Source organism: Barbus barbus (genome assembly GCF_936440315.1).
Source record: "Barbus barbus genome assembly, chromosome: 5".
Taxonomy (NCBI): Eukaryota; Metazoa; Chordata; class Actinopteri; order Cypriniformes; family Cyprinidae; genus Barbus; species Barbus barbus.
Genome location: NC_136733.1, coordinates 32,012,605 through 32,033,426, shown reverse-complemented (window position 1 = coordinate 32,033,426; position 20,822 = coordinate 32,012,605). Strand labels below are relative to the sequence as shown.

Genomic DNA, 20,822 nt, shown 5'->3' with positions numbered 1-20,822 from the left:
AACTTTATCGCCCTCGTGAGGTTTGGTATCGCCGCTAAACAAACGCAAGAGCTCACGTTGGGAGTGCGTCTGCGCATGCGTACTTTGAGTATGTGTCGGCCCTTACAAATGTGACCCTGGACCACAAAACCAGCCATTAGGGTCTTTTTTTTTTTGGAAATTGAGATTTATAAATCATCTGAAAGCTGAATGAATAACATTTCCATTGATGTATGGTTTGTTAGGATATGGCAATATTTGTCCGAGATACAACTATTTGAAAATCTGGAATCTGAGGGTGCAAAAAAAATCTAAATATTGGGAAAATCGCCTTTAAAGTTGTCTAAATGAAGTTCTAAGCAATGCATATTACTAATCAAAAATTAAGTTTTTATATATTATGGTAGAAAATTGATATCTTCATGAAACATGATCTTTACTTAATATCCTAATGATTTTTGGCACAAAAGAAAAATAGATGATTTTAACCCATACAATGTATTGTTGGCTATTGCTACAAATATACCCGTGCTACTTATGACTAGTTTTGTGGTCCAGGGTCACAAACTTGCCGATTCAAGTTCTCCTATTCTTCTGCTAATCCAGTATGAATATATCATCTAGGCATACACTAGTCCTTCTACACATGAAATGAGGGAAACAACATGTCTGTGTTTGATTTTGAGTGGTATACCCACATGTGACCACAGACGGCTATTCTTCTGAACACTACTGATGCATACTACATATTTCAATTTTTTCCATTTCTTTTCTTAAATATTTTGTTAATTTATGAATCAGAATGTGTCTGTCTCACTGGATGAAAACAACAACAACAGCAAAACAAACAAAGGTAGCATCTGTTACCAAAACCCTTAAGACTGTACTTAACGTGCAGCATCTTTTTATGTACTAAATATGTAAACATTTTTATTTTAAAGTGCCATAGCTAGTGTGAAGTGAAGCTGAATGGCATTACGGGGTAGATGCTTTACTGTATAAGTTGTTTACTTGAGAAGCAATCAAAAAGTGGAATTCAGATGCAAGTGTGAATATTCAAACAACCAACTGTTTGTTGTTCATGGAGAACAGGCTCTGATTGACAGAACTTTAGTGCATGTCCACAATACAAGTAAAGCACATGTAGCATGGGGGCTTCTGTTAACTTGCCAACAGTTTGAGTGTGTGTGTACGTGTGTTGTATGTACTGTATATGTGAGTTGGACTGTAAGACAGTCTAGAAGCGAATGGTGAATAGCACTTTGTGTAATGGACTGAATATGTGAGGGGGGTGGGTTGGGGTTGAGCTTGATGTGCGAGCATTGTGAAATGGGCATGTAACAGTACTGCTTAATCGAGACCTTAAAGTGTCTCCTCCATGTTGTATATACTAAGCGAAGGACTTAAGTGATTTTTGTTAAATTCTATATTTTATGGCTTTTGTAGACATTTCTTTGTGGGATAAAAAAAAATAAAGAAAATTTTATGGATGCAATCTTGTCTTCATTTCATTTTATTATTAATCAGTGTTGTATTCCAGTAAAAATATCGAAACTTCCTTAAAACAAGATTAATTTATTTTAGAAGCAAGAGTGTGTAAGATTAGAGAACAGGTTTTTTAACTCTTTTGCAAGTGTTCTAATTGTAAAAATAAACCTCACTACATTTGTTTAGATTTATGCTTAAATAATTTTAAAAATTGCCATTGGATAAAAAATGTATATATATTTTCTGAGAACAAGTCTTATTATCTTACGCAGTGATATGAATATAAATTGACTTTGGCAGCAGAATTGAATGAGACTTTTGCCAGTGAAGTAAGAAGAACACGCTTCAAGATACATTCTCTTATCATCTTACAAAAACAATTAAAATAAATGTATCTTTTTCGGGATGTTTAGTTTTTCTTACTCGAAAACAGACCAAACTTGAAGACTTGAAGACAAAAATATTAAATTAGATTTTGCTCTCATGGGGAGTTTCAAGTCCTCACATACTATTATATTTTTATTTATTTATTTTTAAACATAAAAATATACGTTGAAGAATGTTTACACCATTAGTATAGGCACACAAATAAAGTATTAAAAGAACTGAAATAGAAAACTGACTTCCCTTATCAACTAATATTGTTTATCGTGGAAAAAAAGCATCAGCTATGACCAACTCAAAAGTAAATGTTCGGTCACCTTGAACAGCTCTTTACTATTTTTATATATATTCAGTCAGTAAAAACTCCAAATAGGATGTGAACAAGACGAGCTCCCTGGAAACTGAGTCTACTTCCAGGTTAGAGGTTAAACTGTGCTGCTCGTCTCATCAAAGGCAGGAACCGACTTCCTTTGGCTGCCGCAACTCCTCAAATCTGAAAAGCCAAACACAATATACTCAATTGTGATGCATATTCATAATTTATCACAGAGAGATGCTTTTCTTAAGATCCAAAATGAAATTTGTGGATTGTACATGAATAATTTGTTTTGATTTGATGTGGTTCTTGGAGAGGACGAAGACGAATAAAAAACAAAGCACCTTTGAAATATCAAACAAATGTGGCGGAGTGGTTTTCGTTTGTTTGTTTATTTTTTATCCCTGTACTTCTGAAGCAAAGCCTCTCTCTTGATACAAACAACAGGCATCTCATATGTCTTCCATGAGACAGTAATTAATATCTAATCAAAGTCAACACTCTCTAACGCACAAAGAACTATTAAATATGTAATCAAAGAGAACACTCCACATGCCACAAAGGAAACCACGCCCCTCTTCTGCATGCCTTTGCTGTCATGGAAATGAAATAATTTCTGCCTCATTAGAATTTTTTCTAAACCTTCAGGCTTAATTAGATGTTCATTTTGAAGTTTGCTCTTTTCAAACGAACTATCAAATCACTTCTTAAGTTGGAAACATGGAGGTATGCCATGTGGACGTATTTGCGAGAGCTGCCACTGCAGGGAATGAAAAATAGAAGAGTACTGAAAGTTCAACCCTCAACCTGTGACACGAGTGTTACCTCACCTGAGAGACCGAGATTCTTGCAGCAGGAGTTGCAGGTGTGCTTGAGAACAAAGCTCCGGATTGCATCATCACCCAAATTGGCAGGTCCAAACACCATCTCTCCAGAGGAGCTACAACAGGAGCTAACTTTACTTAGAAGCAGCATAAACAAACACGTTGAGAAGTACAAATCTCAGCAAATGCATTGAAACGTTTTGGATGCTACACATTTGTTGTGCCTATTTACCTTTTATCATCAACTCTGATCAGTGAGGGGTCTGTGAGGTCTGCTCCCACACCTTCAGCCAAAAACAGAGAATCAATTCAGCATCTTTCCAATAATAATAATAAATACAGGCTCTTGGAGTAAGCCTGTCTTATACCTTGTAGATCCAACACTAGCAGTTCCCTCTTGGTGTACTCGTATGTCCAGTGAGAGAACGCTAGTATTGCTTCTTCCAGACCAGAGGAGGGCGAGATCTCCTCTCCTGTATTATTGTTGTATTTCCTGAAATGACCACTCATGTTCTTCTCAACAGTCAACCACTGGCCGGTGCAGCAAGGAGACATCCAGAAACCTGCACACATACACGTGCTTAGACTTATGTATACTTAATCATCAACTTCTTGTCATCTTAACTACAGAGAAAGGATTCATAATGCTGACCTAGGACTGTAGGGCACACTGCTGGGCTTAATTTGGTTGAATCGCTGCATGAGTTTCTGTGCTGCTCTCTGTTGTTGGATTTCCTGCAGGGTGGAGAGAAATTAGTCAACAGAAAAGCAGAGAGAATAATATCTATCTATCTATCTATCTATCTATCTATCTATCTATCTATCTATCTATCTATCTATCTATCTATCTATCTATCTATCTATCTATCTATCTATCTATCCATCTATCTGTCAAAAGGTTGGAATTTGATAAAACAATACAGTAAAAATAGTATTATTGTGAAATATTATTACAATTTAAAAGAAGTTTTTTCCATTTTAATATATTTTCAAATGTAATTGGCATAACAATTTGCCTTCAGAATTGCCATGATGTCACATGATCTTTCAGAAATCATTCAAATATGCTGTTTTGGTGCTTAGTTATTATAGATTATTATTGGTGCTCAATTAATAAATAATGAATGGTTAATTAATAAATAATTCTTATTATCAATGCTAAAAACACCGTTATTAAGCAGCAAAGGCTGTTAATAAAAATTAGATATGTTTCTTGTACACTTCTTCTCGAATTTTTCTTGAAGTAGCTTATTAGAATTATTTCTGAATGATCCTGTGACTCTGATAATTGGAGTAATGGCTCCTGAAAATACAGTTCTTTTAAATTGTGATAATTACTATTTGTATAAATTACTATTTGAGAAGCCTTAGAAAAAAAATTAAAAATTCAATTATTTGACCAGTTTTAATTGTGTGTGTGTGTGTGTGTGTGTGTATATATATATATATATATTGTGACGAGTCGGCTGCCTCCCCCCTGTCTATCATCACCACCCCGTCCCTTATTCGCCGCCCTTCACCAGGCTCCCGACGGGAGTGGGTGTGTGAGAGAGAGGAGGGGCGCTGAAACAGCCAGGGCTGGCGGCGTGTGATGAGGCGCACCTGACGTGAATAGAGCCTCATCACCGCCGCCGTTTAAACTCCGAGCGCGCCTCTCCTCGGGAGACCGGTCTCTTCCCCGTGCATGCACGCTGGTGTCCTCGTGGGTCCAGGAAAGGGAGCGTAGAGGGAACTACCTGCCGCCGCCAGAGACGCGAGCGGCCGGACCCGCAGTCCGGCCGACACTGCACCCGCGATACGGCCGTCGGGCAAGGACGCCGGGCCGTGGAATCCCGTCGAGCACCCGGGGATGAAGGAGTTGGACGAAGCCGCCACAGAAGCCGCCGTCACCCGCACCCCGGGACCTCCAGACGGGAGCGTGTGCGGCCGCCGGACTCCGCCCCTTACCTGGACCCTTCCCTCCTGAACACTGCCCTCCTTCACGAGCCCCGCAGCACAACGAGGACACCAGATCCCTGTTTATTTTGGACACTTTTCCCCCTTTGGACACTTTATTTTAAATATTGTTTAATAAAAACCTCTCCGAGGCTTGACGCCACGCCCACTGTGTCTGTCGTTGGCTCCTCCCGCCACAATATATATAATGAGCTCATTTAGTGGATAAAAGTGTAAAATGCCTCGTTTTAAACATATACATATATATATATATATATATATATATATATACATACACACACACACACAACCCGATTTCCGGAAATTTTGGGATGTTTTTTAAATTTGAATAAAATGAAAACTAAAAGACTTTCAAATCACATGAGCCCATATTTTATTCACAATAGAACACAGATAACAACAAATGTTTAAACCGAGGCATTTTACACTTTTATCCACTAAATGAGCTCATTTCAAATTTGATGCCTGCTACAGGTCTCAAAAAAGTTGGCACGGGGGCAACAAAGGGCTGAAAAGCAAGAAATTTTGAAAAGATTCAGCTGGGAGAACATCTAGCAGCTAATTAAGTTAATTGACATCAGGTCTAACATAAAAGGGATGTCTTAGAGAGGCAGAGTCTCTCAGAAGTAAAGATGGGCAGAGGCTCTCCAATCTGTGAAAGAGTGTGGAAAAAGATTGTTTAAAAACAACTTTAAAAACAACGTTCCTCAACGTCAAATTGCAAAGGCTTTGCAAATCTCATCATCTACAGTGCATAACATCATCAAAGGTTTCAGAGAACCTGGAGAAATCTCTGTGCGTAAGGGACAAGGCCGAAGACCCCTGTTGGATGGCCCTGGTCTTTGGGCCCTCAGATGACACTGCATCACTCATTGGCATGATTCTGTCATTGACATTATTAAATGGGCCCAGGAATACTTCCAGAAACCACTGTCGATAAACACAATCCTCCGTGCCATCTGCAGATCATGCAAAAAGGAAGTCATATGTGAACATGGTCCAGAAGCGCTGTTGTGTCCTGTGGGCCAAGGCTTATTTAAAATGGACTGTTTCAAAGTGGAAAAGTGTCCAAATTTGACATTCTTGTTGGAAATCACAGACGCCGTATCCTCCGGGATAAAGAGGAGGGAGACCTTCCAGTGTGTTATCAGCGTTCAGTTCAAAGGCCAGCATCAACATTCTCGTTTGGCTCTCAGCAAAGGCAGTCGCATTTTCTTCCCTCCCTCCCTACCCTTATCTCCCCTGCTTGCTCTCTCGTCTTGTCCTTGTCTAACACTGAATAGACTCTCTCTGCACTATTCGACAAAACCGAAATTATGGATCTGATCAACTGGTCTCTTAACGCAATTGACACCATCTTCTCGACTAGAAGTTTGGGATCGGGAGAGCCCGGGTGTCCTGCTGGAACTTTCGCAGCAGGCTACACGATGGACGCATGGGAGAGGTGGCGGGTCGTGTGTCTGGCGGCTCTTTCCGTGGAGGACATTGAAGACATCACCTATTCGGAACCATGATAACTGGGTTTCTGCTGATTGGATTAGGCGTTGCCCTGAATTATCGGAGAATTAAGGAGACGGGAACAGCTGTCCAAAACCTCACAAGGCTGCCCGTCATGATTGAAGCAGTCGGCAGAGCGGTCGCCTCTGAGACAGAGACTATTAACCGCAATATGGATTCGATCACGGATAAGCTCTCGGCTTTGGAAAGGAAAATTGATGGACAAGGAGATCAGAATGGACAATGAGAATAGCTGTGAAATTAGGCAGCTGTTCGCCCAAAGACCAAACAATCTTATCTCTTTTCGGCTTCCCAAAACAACAGAACAGCTTGGCAAGGTTGTTCTGGAATCTAACGCCCCGAACGAATGCCCCCCCCCCCCCCCCCCCAACAGACACCTTGTGATTGTCGAGCGTTTGGGCTCCGGCCAAGGTCGTTTCCATGGCAATTGCTGTGTCGCACCACAACCTGCGGACTGAGACAACTTGTTTGGAGTGCCAGCGCGGCGGATCTCTAGGCACACGAACTTACACATACACACACTCATATGCTCATAGATACAGATATTCATTCACCTCCCTTTACCCACATCCAACGCCTTTGCCGCTTCTTCCCGTCAGTCTGATAACGGGTCTGGGTTAGCGCTGTAATGGCTGCAGACCGGATGGCAGGTCGTCTGAACTGGATTATTCTCTGCAAGTTCCTGTATTGACTGTGCTCTATGCTGAGGTTTTTTTGTCTGTTCTCACACTGTACTCCCGTTCAGGAGCATAGTGTGAGGATTATTTTTTTTCTCTTTCCTTTCCTCATGTTGTGCTGTATTTTTCTTCTCTATTGCATTTCGTTGCCTTGTATCTACATGTGCAATGACAATAAATTGAATCCAATCCAATCCAATCTCTGATGGTATGGGGGTGCATAAGTGCATACGGTATGGGCAGCTTGCATGTTTTGGAAGGCACTATGAATGCTGAAAGGTATATAAAGGTTTTAGAGCAACATCTGCTTCCCTCCAGACAACATTTATTTCAGCAGGACAATGCAAAACCACATATTGCAGCTATTACAACAGCATGGCTTCGTAGTAGAAGAGTCCGGGTTGGAAGGTACAGCAGCACTGTCCTACCTTTTGACAGGTAAACCTTCTGCCCAGTCCGAGGTTCTGAATGCTCTGGACTGGGTTTTCATTAAGCCTATTGATTCAAGGACATTAAGATATTTGTTTTGGAAAACAAAACAAAAATGAGGAAGATACATTGCAGCGCGCGCAAAATTCAGTTAAAAATTAAAAAATTCTTTTTAGCCCTCAATTAGTGGAGAGGGCACATTAAAACTGTTTAAGACCTTTTCAGACCTGCAGAAACCCTACATTTGGCCATCAAAAAGTTTGAAAACATACTGGGTTAGACTGACTGAGGTTCTAAATCTCCGGTCAAACAGGCCTTTTACTTTCCTCCTCATTTTTTTGCGTGGGTCAAACTCATGCATGCATCCCCGTGTTTCATCAAGTTTTACCTAAGAGACAGTGGCATTACTTAACCATTATCACTAGGTCTAACTGCTTGAAATTAAAAAGACATAGCAGGTTGGCTTACATTCTCAGGTGATCCTGCTCTGGTCTTTATGGACTTTTTCCCAAATGACCTTTGTCTCTTAAAGATCTTAGATAACCCTAGAGTGACATACATTAATGGATTAATTAACACAAATTGAGATTGATATATAGTGTGTGGTTATGATTTGCTTCCATAATACCTCTCTGGTCATGGCTGTGTTGGGGAGGCGCTAGAAGTGTCCGTCTCCTGTGCTCTGATGTTGAGACATCAGGCATGGCCATAGTCTCCACGCTGGCCGAGAGCAAGCGGCTCTGCTCCAGATCAAAGGCCCATTTCCTGCCTAAAAGTCCTTGAGGTCTTGTGAAGTGTTCAGCATCATCAAGCCTGTAGAATGCCGGGTTTCTGATCCCCACTGATCGATCCCCATCACTGTGGGAATCTGTAAGCAGAAACGTATGCCTGGAGGATCTGGACATCGCATGCAAGTCGTCCTCATCATCCTCTTCCTCCATAGACTCCTCATGGCTGGGTTGAAACTGTAAGTCTCTCATCAGAGGCATAGTGGGAGAACTAGCACGTGATGGTTCCCCAGATCCATACATTCCCTTGTCCCTCCATCCAGTGCATATGTGAGGTAAAGAGAGATGGCATACACCTTCTCTTGAATCGCCACGCTGTAGGGGCCACCTGAAACTACAATCTTCTTCCTCTGGGCCTGCCAACATGAATTTGCTCCTGACCTCAAAGGGTCCAACACTCGTCCCTGGTGGCAGCTCCAGGGATGGACGCTGCCGACCAGGCCCCAAGCCTCGGAGTAAGGAAGGTGGCATACTGCGGTAGTGCTTCGGAGATGGAAGTACTTGGCTGGGAGCAACACTTCCGTCAATACGGAGACAGCAGCTATGGGACATTTGCTCATGGCGGCATGCAATTGGCTGGCTCTGACCAAGACGGGCCACCTCTTGCTGCTGGTTGTCTGTGGCTGAGAGGAAGTTTAGAGTGTCGACTGCTAAAGCAGACAAGTCCTGCAACTGACCCAGGTGCCCATCTAAAGTGCGCATATTGTTCTGGATGATACTGATCTTCTCAGCAACCTCAACTAATATTCCAGCCATCTCTTCAGCCCTAGAAAAAAACACCATAGACAAACTTGAGTTCATTCCATTGATTACAGGTAAAGCAAATCATTTTAAATGGAAATTCAGATGCATATTTTTTATTTACAAAGTTCAATCGACTGATAGATTAACTGAAAAACAAATGATGTAATTTCCTCCTGCATCCAAACGAGGTTTGGCAGATACACTCACTTGTCAGCTGCGGAGCGAATCCGGTTGATTTGACTGCCTTGTTGACTCAAACTCATGCAACTTCTTCAGATCATTAGGGGCCAGGAGTAATTCTGTACACATACCAGCAATACACTTAAATATGTGCTAATATTGGGTATAAAAAAGGATTTTAAGAAACAACAGAATGCCCTTTTTGTATTGGATCAATCATAAATGTACATTAGTTTTTTTATGCAAGAAATTGTAAATGTAAAACCATATTATGTTGTGTCATTTTGTCAATATTTAACTATAGTGTAAATTCTAAAATAATTTAATTGGACAGAATTGTAAAATTATAGATTGTGTGTGTAATAAACTGGTATTGGTATCCTCTACTGTTTTTTTTTTTTTTTTGGGGGGGGGGGGGGGGGGGGGGGGTAGTGTTGTATTGCAACAATCCTGCCAAGTCAATTATGCAAGACATGTCAGTTTTGCAAGACATAAAACAGAGGGCTATGATAGTTAAAAAAAAATTCACACACTTACTCGGACCAGTTCTTCCCCGTTTGGATGCATTTCTGTGCTTTTGCCACATTGAGCTGAGACACAATGTTACATGACTGAAAAGGATGAGAGGGGGCGGCAGCCACGGCTTCTCCTGATATGTCATGATGTAACGATAGCGGTTGTATTTCCATAGCTTACGGGATATGGAGCTCATGTCAAAGTAAACATTGCTGTGAAGTAAATAATGCAAAGTAGGTTAAACCATCACAAAGCTACCAAGACTCAACAATACATCAACACCAACTCCTGCAACAATCTTCCACTCTGGATGTCATGGTGCATGTTAGTCCAACAACTCAACTGACCAAATTATCATCACGCCAGGAAACAAATGAAAACATGTGAGCAAATTACGCTCATGCCAAGTCATAAAGATGAAGATGAAGTGCATACTTGAAGAATGCAATAAGTACATTGACCATGATAATACAGGAGGAGCAAACGACAGACACAGTGGGTGTGGCGTCAAGCCTCGGAGAGGTTTTTATTAAACAATAAAGGGTAAAATAAAGTGTCCAAAGGGGGAAAAGTGTCCAAATAAACGGGGAATCTGGTGTCCTCGTTGTGCTGCGGGGCTTGTGCAGGAAGGTAGTGTTCAGAAGGGAAGGGTCCAGGGAAGGGGCGGAGTCCGGTGGCCGCACGCGCTCCCCTCTCGGGGCCGGGAGCGAGTGGCGGCGGCGTCTCTTGCGCAGCTTCTTCCATCTCCTGAATTCCCGGTGTCTGGGGGATTCGACGGCCCGGCATCCTGGCCCGTCAGCCGCCTAATGGGTGCGGCAGTCCTCCTCCTCAACGCACCCTTCCTGGACCCACGAGGACACCAGCGTGCATGCACGGGGAAGAGACCTGTCTCCCGAGGAGAGGCGCGGCCGGCGTTGATGAGGCTCCATTCACATCAGGTGCGCCTCATCACACGCCGCCAGCCGTGGCTATCCAGCGCCCCTCCTCTCTCGCACACCCACTCCCGTCGGGAGCCTGGTGAAGGGCGGCGAATACGGGACGGGGTGGTGATGATAGAAATGGGGGAGGCAGCCGACTCGTCACAGTACTGAACAAAAAGGTAGACGGCCTGCATGAAGGGGGTGAGGAAAGCTCCAGGGACACAGGTTTCCGGATTACTACATGCTGTCAAAACAAGCAGAGATGATCACAATAGAATATAGCATAAAATAACACATTTTATAAATAATAATAGATAAAAGTAATAATAGAGCAGATCATATACAAGACATGAAGAGTGAAACATAACCTGACAACCAAATATTAGGGAAAAGGTGTATTCAAATCAGATTAACTGGCCAGACTGAACGGTGCCCTTTTGTTATACTCACCATCAATCTCTCCAGCATACACCTCCCCAAAGATCATCCAGTAGGGCTGAAAGACTACATCTCTGAGCAGATTCCAGGATGGATCCTCATTAGGGGACAGGATGGACTTCCTGGACGTGCCAAAACTGACCAGCACAATTGTCATAATGACTACGATATAGAACATGTTGCTCATCTGTGGGAGAATATATACACATTTTAAATGATAGTTTCTATTTTTGTGAAATGTATCACAGTATTAGAAAATAACTGATCTTATGAAAAACATAACAACAGCAAATGTTGCATGTAGACTGTAATTATGTACTTATACATTTAAATTACACACCATTTTGGTGATCATGGTTTTTCTCCATTGCCTTATACAATACCTATATAGAATATAGAATAGAATATAAACTATGGATACACTTAATATAAATATATATATATATATATATATATATATATATATATATATATATATATATATATATATATATATATATATATATAAAATATACGCATAACACCATATAAAAAGTTTCTCAGGGAAATGCAATACTTCTGCATGAAAATGCAAATGTTTTGCCAACGAATACACAATTTCTTAAAGGAAAGCAATGCTTTTGTGAGAGGACACAAAGTTTTTTGGGGGGAGGCAATACTTTTCCAAGACAACACAAAAGCATTTTTCCTCGCATCTCATATTTTTCCATCACTATGTCCCAGTGGGGCTCCATTGATAGCTACCTATTGTAGCTACTAGCATTTTCTTCAAAAGTATAGTTTCATTCGTAAACAAAGGACGCAAAAAGAGTGGTCAGTTTGAATCAGTCCAACAAACTAAATGGGTTTACATGCTACAAACACATAATTAGTGCGTAGCGTGTTAGCAGAACCGTGAATGTTTGTTAAAGTGTGTGTAGTGTCTGTCTAGATTGCTTACTGCATTTGCTGCCCCTTCTTGCTCGGTCCCACCCAAACTGCAAGGCTTCCTGGGGCTGAGGAACATGGGACATCTCTGCCTGACTCTTAAACTCTAGCATCTGAATGGCCACAGGCATCAGGATACTGGCAATAATCTGGAGAGAAAGGATGTGGTTTTGGACAAAAAAAAAGCTTCACAAATATGTTTGAAATTGGCGATATTCGTGTCATTTCTGTTTTGCTTCTGGGAAAGTTGACGGATGAGTCATTTCTTATTTTTATTTTTGCCTCTTTGTTGTGAAATTACAGCAGAGAATAATAAGAAATTTCTGCAGTGAAGAGGAGAATGGAATCAAAGCATATTGCAGGTAAGACTTAAACCTGCATTTTTCATGTAAGCACAACAGTCCAACGTGTCTGGATGCACATCTGCTAATAATAGCATGCATAAGTAAATTATGCATTCATATTTGAGAAATATGACTATATTTCTGATTAAACAAGTCTGTAATGTAGCTCATAAAAATGGTGGCGTTTATAATTCCACAACACCCCAAATACTAAACCTTTAAATGCAACCAAATTCAACAGATAATTACTCATTCTGCAGCTTTGTAACTGCAGAAAGTAAATGACAACTAATTAAAAATACCAATGTCCAACAATTAAAAAAGAGTGGTTCATATTAGCTATGATGTAGAAGAAGAGGATATCAAAGTGTGTTACACTTTTTAAACAATCGTCAAGCATCTCAATTCAACACACCTTGAACCAGGAGTTCTTGCTCAAGTTGAGCCGGCCCATCCACAGGTCTGTGAGGAGCATCTGAGTGCAGTTGTGAGCCACAAAGGGCCTGAGTCTTGAGGAGACGGCCATTTGCAGACAGGTGATGTTACTCCAGTCCTTCATTCTTTATGAAAGCCTGATCCAAGAGATCCACAGCCAACTGTCCGAACTCTCTAAAAGATCAATACAATCACATTGCATTGTTTTAACAACTTTTTTATTACTAGACAAGTTCCAAACTCAAAATCTTTAAACACGTCTAAATATTTTAAGATTCAGTTACTTCTAATCCAATGAAATCTCCATTAAGCAACATTTAGCTATGGTGGCCCAGTAGTGCACAACACAACGAAATCTCCACAACACAACGCGTAGAACTAATTTAATTATGTTGTGCTAATTTCGCTGTGTTGTGCTAATTTTGTTTTTGTTGTGCTAAAATCGTTGTGTTGCTGCTATTTTCCATTGTGTTGTGCTAATTTAGTTGTGCTGCAACTAGTTTCTGTTGTGTTGCGGCTTATTTCCATGGTGTTGTGCTAATTTTGTCGTGCTGTAGCTTGTTTCCATTATGTCAGTTGTGATGTGCTAATTTTGTTGTGTTGTGATTTGTTTTCATTTTGTTGTGGCTTGTTTCCGTTGTGTTGTGCCAATTTCGTTGTGGCTCGTTTCCATTGTGTTGTACTAATTTCGCTGTCTTATGGCTTGTTTCCATTGTGTTGTGATAATTTCATTGTGTTATGACTTGTTTCCGTAGTGTTGGGACTTGTTTCCATTGTTTTGTGCTAATTTCATTGTGTTGTGGCTTGTTTCCTTTGTGTTTTGCTAATTTCGCTGTGTTGTGGCTTGTTTCCGTTGTGTTGCAACTTGTTTCCATTGTGTTGAAACTTGTTTCCATTGTGTTGTGGCTTGTTTCCATTGTGTTGAAACTTGTTTCCATTGTGTTGTGGCTTGTTTCCTTTTTGTTGTGCTAATTTTGCTGTGTTGTGGCTTGTTTCCGTTGTGTTGCGACTTGTTTCCATTGTGTTGTGGCTTGTTTCCATTGTCTTGTGACTTGTTTCCATTGTGTTGTGCTAATTTAGTTGTCTTGTGGCTTATTGCCATTGTGTTGTGCTAATTTTGTTGTGTTGTGGCTTGTTTCCTTTGTGTTGTGCTAATTTCGCTGTGTTGTGGCTTGTTTCCATTGTATTGTGCTAATTTCATTGTGTTGTGGCTTGTTTCCTTTGTGTTGTGCTAATTTCGCTGTGTTGGGACTTGTTTCCATTGTGTTGTGCTAATTTTGTTGTGTTGTGGCTTGTTTCTATTGTGTTGTGCTAATTTCATTGTGTTATGACTTGTTTCCATAGTGTTGGGACTTGTTTCCATTGTGTTGTGCTAATTTTGTTGTGTTGTGGCTTGTTTCCATTGTGTTGTGCTAATTTTGTTGTGTTGTGGCTTGTTTCCATTGTGTTGTGCTAATTTCATTGTGTTATGGCTTGTTTCCGTTGTGTTGTGGCTTGTTTCCATTGTGTTGTGCTAATTTCATTGTGTTATGACTTGTTTCCATAGTGCTGGGACTTGTTTTCGTTGTCTTGTGGCTTGTTTCCATTGTTTTGTGCTAATTTCGTTGCGTTATGGCTTGTTTCCGTTGTGTTGGGACTTGTTTCCATTGTGTTGTGCTAATTTTGTTGTGTTGTGGCTTGTTTCCATTGTTTTGTGCTAATTTCGTTATGTTATGGCTTGTTTCCGTTGTGTTGTGGCTTGTTTCCGTTGTGTTGCGGCTTGTTTCCGTTGTGTTTCGTCTTGTTTCTGTTGTGTTGCGTGTTGCGACTTGCTTCCATTGTTTTGCGGCTTGTTTCCATTGTGTTGCGACTTGTTTCCATTGTGTTGCGGCTTGTTTCCGCTGTGTTTCATCTTGTTTCCGTTGTGTTGCATCTAGTTTCTGTTGTATTGTGGCTTTTTTTCCACTGTGTTTTGGAGCTGTTGTTGTATTGTGCACTATTGGGCCACCGTATTTAGCACATGTTGTTTGTTTTACAAGCTTTAGAGTGAAGAAAAACACAAACTGACAGAGAGTTCTTCTTCAGCTCCTGGGCCATGCTGTCACCCATATTGCTTTCTCTGGCTTCCACCGCCATAGCAAGGTAAAGCTTGCAGGCCACAACCGCCCTGGCCATTGCCTGCTCTCCATGCTGCCACAAGAACATCGCCATCTCTTGCCGATGCTTGAGCACTGCCCACACAAACACGTTGTTAAAAGTGCAGACAAACTCTGGGCTTGGGGTTGACTTGACATCCTGATACACTACCGTACCCTCCTGCAAAGACACAATTCTGGGTGTTTTTAATAAATGGAATGATTGTGAATATATTTGTAAGTGTACTCAATGCTGCGGCTGTGAACAGAATGGAGTTGTTGAAAGAACCTGGTGTCTGCACGGCCAAGCAGTTCTGTGGAAATGGGAGCGATATGTGGAGGTCACTGGAGTTGGAGCTGCTTTCCTGGCTTTGCTGAAAGGGCTGGACCTCTCCTTACCATCCTCCTATCCCAGGTCAAAAACCTCATTAAATTTAAAGGAACACTCCACTTTTTTTGGAAATAGGCTCATTTTCCAACATCCCTAGAGTAATACAGATGTGTTTTACCGTTTTTGAATCCATTCAGCCGATCGCGGGGTCTGGCGGTCCCAAAATTAGCATAGCTTAGCATAAATCATTGAATCCGATTAGACCATTAGCATCTCATTATAAAATGACTAAAGAGTTTCGATATTTTTTCTATTTAAAACTCGACTCTTCTGTAGTTGCATCGTGTACTAAGACTGGCGGAAAATGCAAAGTTGTGATTTTCTAGGCTGATATGTCTAGGAACTATACTGTCATTCCGGCGTAATAATCAAGGAATTTTGCTGCCGTACCATGGGTGCAGCAGGCGCAATGATATTACGCAGCGCCTGCTAATAGTATAACGTGACCACCTGTTTGCACAGGGAGCGTGCCTTGCAACCATGGAGACATTAGTAAGAGACGATTTAGAAAACATTTCCTTTGGTACAGAACCTGAACCATATCTGTTTGAACCTGAATACACAGAAGACGAACTTTTACAGCATGAAAGACAGGAAAGTTTGGAAAGTGTAGCTGAACAGTCTATGGCAGAAGAGAGGAGGAGAGCTGATTCGAACTGGTGGTGCAAGTGTGGGGCTTGCCAGCCCATGCCGACCGAAAGTGAGTGCCTGTGCTGTAGCGAGTGTGACCAGGTGTTGCCATCGATGGCAAGGGTTGATCTACCTGATGAGGAAGTGGCATGTATCGCAACATCCGAGGACCTCTTAGTAATGCTGCATCCTGCAGTGGTCAAATTTTTTTTCCGGTTTGACAAAATAAACTGGAAAAAACGTCCCATGCCGAGTGGACCTGACGGACAGCTGTCGCTAGAGTAAGTGATTTCTGCAATCATTACAATGCATGACTGCAAGATATAGAATGCGTACTGTCAGTATGCATTTTCAAACTTATATTCATGATGTGCTATTTCTACTACACAAACATAGTGCCGGTGACTTTGAAAGTTACCTAGATGGGGACTTCTTTCAGGCGCTGCGTAATATCATTGCGCCTGCTGCACCCATGGTACGGCAGCAAAATTCCTTGATTATTACGCCGGAATGAGAGCATAGTTCCTAGCCATATCAGCCTAGAAAATCACAACTTTGCATTTTCCGCCAGTCTTAGTACACGATGCAACTACAGAAGAGTCAAGTTTTAAATAGGAAAAATATCGAAACTCTTTAGTCATTTTATAATGAGATGCTAATGGTCTAATCGGATTCAATGATTTATGCTAAGCTATGCTAATTTTGGGACCGCCAGACCCCGCGATCGGCTGAATGGATTCAAAAACGGTAATACACATCTGTATTACTCTAGGGATGTTGGAAAATGAGCCCATTTCCAAAAAAAGTGGAGTGTTCCTTTAAGTTCAATAATGTCTAAAAGAAATGGAACCTCAAAACACAGAAATTCATGGATTATTATCTAAATGAATGGGAAAGAAATCAGACTTTAGCTGGGTTATGGAAGCGACTGTACATAGCTCTGAAGCTCTTGCGTGTATATGTGCTTCGATAAGCTCCGCCAATAAGGTATTCAATCACCATTCCAACGTTGATTAAAGATATCCTATAAAAAGCAGGCAGACGAGTCTACAAAAACACAGAAAAGGCTTATGGACCCCTTGGCGGATTGACAAATGGAGCATTTTAACCCCGGCCTTCAATAACTATATGTAATATATAATATATTTTGGGTTCAGTAAAGCTTTAGTTTGGAGTCAGAGTAAGATTGTCTTATTTTTTTTAAAGGAGTCTCCAATACTCACCAAGGCTGCATTTTGTATTAAAAATCCAACAAAAAGAGTAATATTATAAAATACAGTAAACTAATAATATTTTTACAATTAAAAATAAAAGTTTTCTTTTATAATATACAGTAGTCAACATTTGAAGTTGATCAAAAAAGTTAATCAAAATTGTCCTAAGACAAGAACGTATTTTGGTTTTAGGTTTTAGGACAACTTTGATGAAAGGTTTTGATCCACTTCAAATGTTGACTAGTGTATACAATATAGCCAGCAGTTATTTATTTTGTTTGGTATTAGTATGAAACCACCAGCATCCCATGCCAATATATAAATGCATGTAACTCTATAAGACACCCAGAGGAGATGTTCTGTCTTCACATGAGTGATTCATACCCAATCAAAGAATCTGTGCGCCTGGGGACCAAATTAATCCCTTCTACTCCATTAATATGGAAATACGTTTCATGCGCCATCATTCCAATTATTCTGTTCTCTCTCAATTTAGAAGCTCAGAGATGTGAGATGGGTGTGGTAAACTACAACATTCCGTTTGATGGAGGCTTAGCATCAGAGCTTTCGGCGTAGTGACAGAGACCAATACACAGCAGGCATCTTATCACACAAAACAACCAGTGTTTACCGCCAACTAGGAGGAGAGAGGAAGAAGACAGAAGAAGAGGAAACAGCCAAAGAAATGCAAAAGGAGATTTGAATATGTTGCATTGGTTCACAGCTTTGAGGACAAGAACTTCGCTGATGAGTGAGGAGTTCGAGATTAAGTTAGGACTGACTGGTATTTCCTGAACCGATGATTAGAATCTGCAAACTGATCTGTATCTCCTGAAACCAAGAGAGTGAAAATGTCTTTTAACCATTTTAATTTTAGATTCCGTTTTGGTTTTAGTAAACAATAATAACCTTGGTGAGCACATGATTAAAGAGATCAAATCATTTGGCATCATCTATCCAGAAAATGTACAGTCGGTCATAATAAATAAATAAACACTGACAGAATGTGATATGAATCTTATGAAACTAGCAGAGCTATGTAGGAAACCAGTTGTTTGTGACAATGGTCAATGACACTGTTATGACACTGACAGCAGCCATTATACAAAAATTTGTCTTAATTGACCAATCAGGGTCATGTGTTCAAACGAGATGTAAAATGTGACCCTGAACCACAAAACCAGTCTTAAGTCACTTAGGTATATTTGTAGCAATAGCCAAAAATACATTGTATGGGTCAAAATGATCGACTTTTCTTTTATGCCAAAAATCATTAGGATATTAAGTAAAGATCATGTTCCATGAAGATATTTAGTAAATTTCTTACTGTAAATATATCAAAACTTCATTTTTGATTAGTAATATGCATTTATATATGCATTATTAATATGCAGTTGTATCTCGGCCAAATATTGTCTGATCCTAACAAACCATACATCAATGGAAAGCTTATTTATTCAGCTATCAGGTGATGTATAAATCTAAATTTCGACCAATTTACACTTAAGACTGGTTTTGTGGTCCAGGGTCACAAATAAGGTTATTTAACTTACAAGCTCTCTATATTCCATGCATTCCATGAGTATGCTGAAGCTCAGAGGTCTCTTGTCTTTGCACACCAAACATTTCCTGAATCCTCAACAGGACATCCTCCTTAATATCTGAATCCAACTTTCTATGACAAATATACAAGGCATACATACAGAAACAGGTCAAACTACTCAATATAACAGAACCCAAACACTATTTAAATTCATATACACTTATGTGAGACATGCCTTTCTACAGCTGTTTGTTTGTGTATTAAAGCCAGCAGGTCTGCAGCTCTGCCTGTTCCCTCAAACACCAGCACAGGCACAGGAGAACTTCTGCGCACATACTCCAGCACCACTGAGTGGATGGCAGGACCTCCTTCTACTACAACACACACTAACGGCACATGCTGAGGCAGCCCTAAAATCAATACACACGCATATACATGCATCAGACTTGCACATATCTTTTAACTCAAAAGACATTTGACATTTGTAAGAAAACACTTAGGGTGGATTTTCTGAAAGTGTATATGCCTTTCTAGCCTTTTCCTGAAGTCTATTTGACAACCCGATTTACCCATGGTCCCATCATCAACTAACAGGAAGTGTGAATGCATGCCGTTCAGGCTGGCACGCTTACTCAGACGATTACCTAGAGCCTGGTAGTGCCTCAAAACCTAGGACAATAAACCCCAACATCAGTACAGCAGAAGCAAAACAAAATACAGAAAATACATATAACATAATATTCTAAATAAACCAGTACACATAATAATTTAAAAAAATAACAATTAACAAATTGTCAATGTCACAGATTTACTGCAGTGGTCCAGAAATGCATAATCTTAAATGCATTATTTGTTTTATATCATCACATTTCTTTGTGTCTAATAATAAAATGTTACGTCTAATAATAAAATGTGACATTCTGTAGTTTTGTCTCATATTCCTCTTTTAATCATATTTGTAAATGTCTTGACTCCACACCCAACAGAGCAATTTTGTCTTTAATGTTCCAGTACTTTTAGAGGGCACTGTATACACGAATTCCGGAAATGTTGGGACATTTTTTAAATTTTAATAAAATGAAAACTAAATAAACAAATCACATGAGCCAATATTTTATTCACAATAGAACACAGATAACATAAAAAAATTTAAACTGAGAATTTTTTTAATTTTATGCACAAAATGAGCTCATTTCAAATTTGATACCTGCTACAGGTCTCAAAATAGTTGGGACGGGGGCATGTTTACCATGGTGTAGCATCTCCTCTTCATTTCAAAACAGTTTGAAGACGACTGGGCATCGAGGTTATGAGTTTCTGGAGTTTTGGTGTTGGAATTTGCCTGATATAGGTTTCCAGCTGCTGAAGAGTTCATGGTCGTCTTTGACGTATTTTTTGTTTAATGATGCGCCAAATGTTCTCTATTGGTGAAAGATCTGAACTGCCAACTGCAGGCCAATTCAGCACCCGGACTCTTCTACTACGAAGCCATGCTGTTGTAATAGCTGCAGTATGTGGTTTTGCATTGTCCTGCTGAAATACACTAGGCCTTCCCTGAAATAGATGTCGCCTGGAGGGGAGCATATGTGGCTCTAAAACCTTTATATACCTTTCAGCATTCATAGTGCCTTCTAAAACATGCAAGCTGCCCATACCGTATACACTTATGCACCCCCATACCATCAGAGATGCTGGCTTTGGAATTGAACGCTGATGACACGCTGGAAGGTCTCCCTCCTCTTTATCCCGGAGGACACGGCGTCTGTGATTTCCAACAAGAATGTCAAATTTTGACTCTTCTGACCACAGAACACTTTTCCACTTTGAAACAGTCCATTTTAAATGTGCCTTGGCCAACAGGACACGATGGCACTTCTGGACCATGTTCACATATGGATTCCTTTTTGCATGATAGAGCTTTAGTTGGATTGTGTTTACCGACAGTGGTTTCTGGAAGTATTCCTGGGCCCACTTAGTATTGTCAATGACAGAATCATGCCGATGAGTGATGCAGTGTCGTCTGAGGGCCCGAAGACCACGGGCAACCAACAAAGGTCTTCAGCCTTG

The 20,822-nt window shown here is 40.5% G+C and overlaps 1 pseudogene across 1 annotated transcript; it reads right to left on the bottom strand.

Moving 5' to 3' along the window:
* Positions 1-1,546: 1,546 nt before the first annotated feature.
* On the bottom strand, positions 1,547-20,639 carry LOC306869498 (transient receptor potential cation channel subfamily M member 6-like; annotated as a pseudogene). Its single transcript has 23 exons — positions 20,604-20,639; positions 19,250-19,424; positions 18,991-19,165; positions 18,766-18,887; positions 16,905-17,045; positions 15,267-15,383; positions 14,911-15,158; positions 12,844-13,037; positions 12,094-12,233; positions 11,498-11,540; positions 11,170-11,344; positions 10,883-10,963; positions 10,235-10,268; positions 9,821-10,011; positions 9,311-9,402; positions 8,200-9,125; positions 8,040-8,116; positions 7,840-7,959; positions 3,644-3,726; positions 3,360-3,554; positions 3,224-3,275; positions 2,998-3,107; positions 1,547-2,344 (listed from the first exon to the last, which is right to left on the bottom strand). The product of its transcript is annotated as a transient receptor potential cation channel subfamily M member 6-like (transcript).
* Between the last annotated feature and the right edge of the window lie 183 nt (positions 20,640-20,822).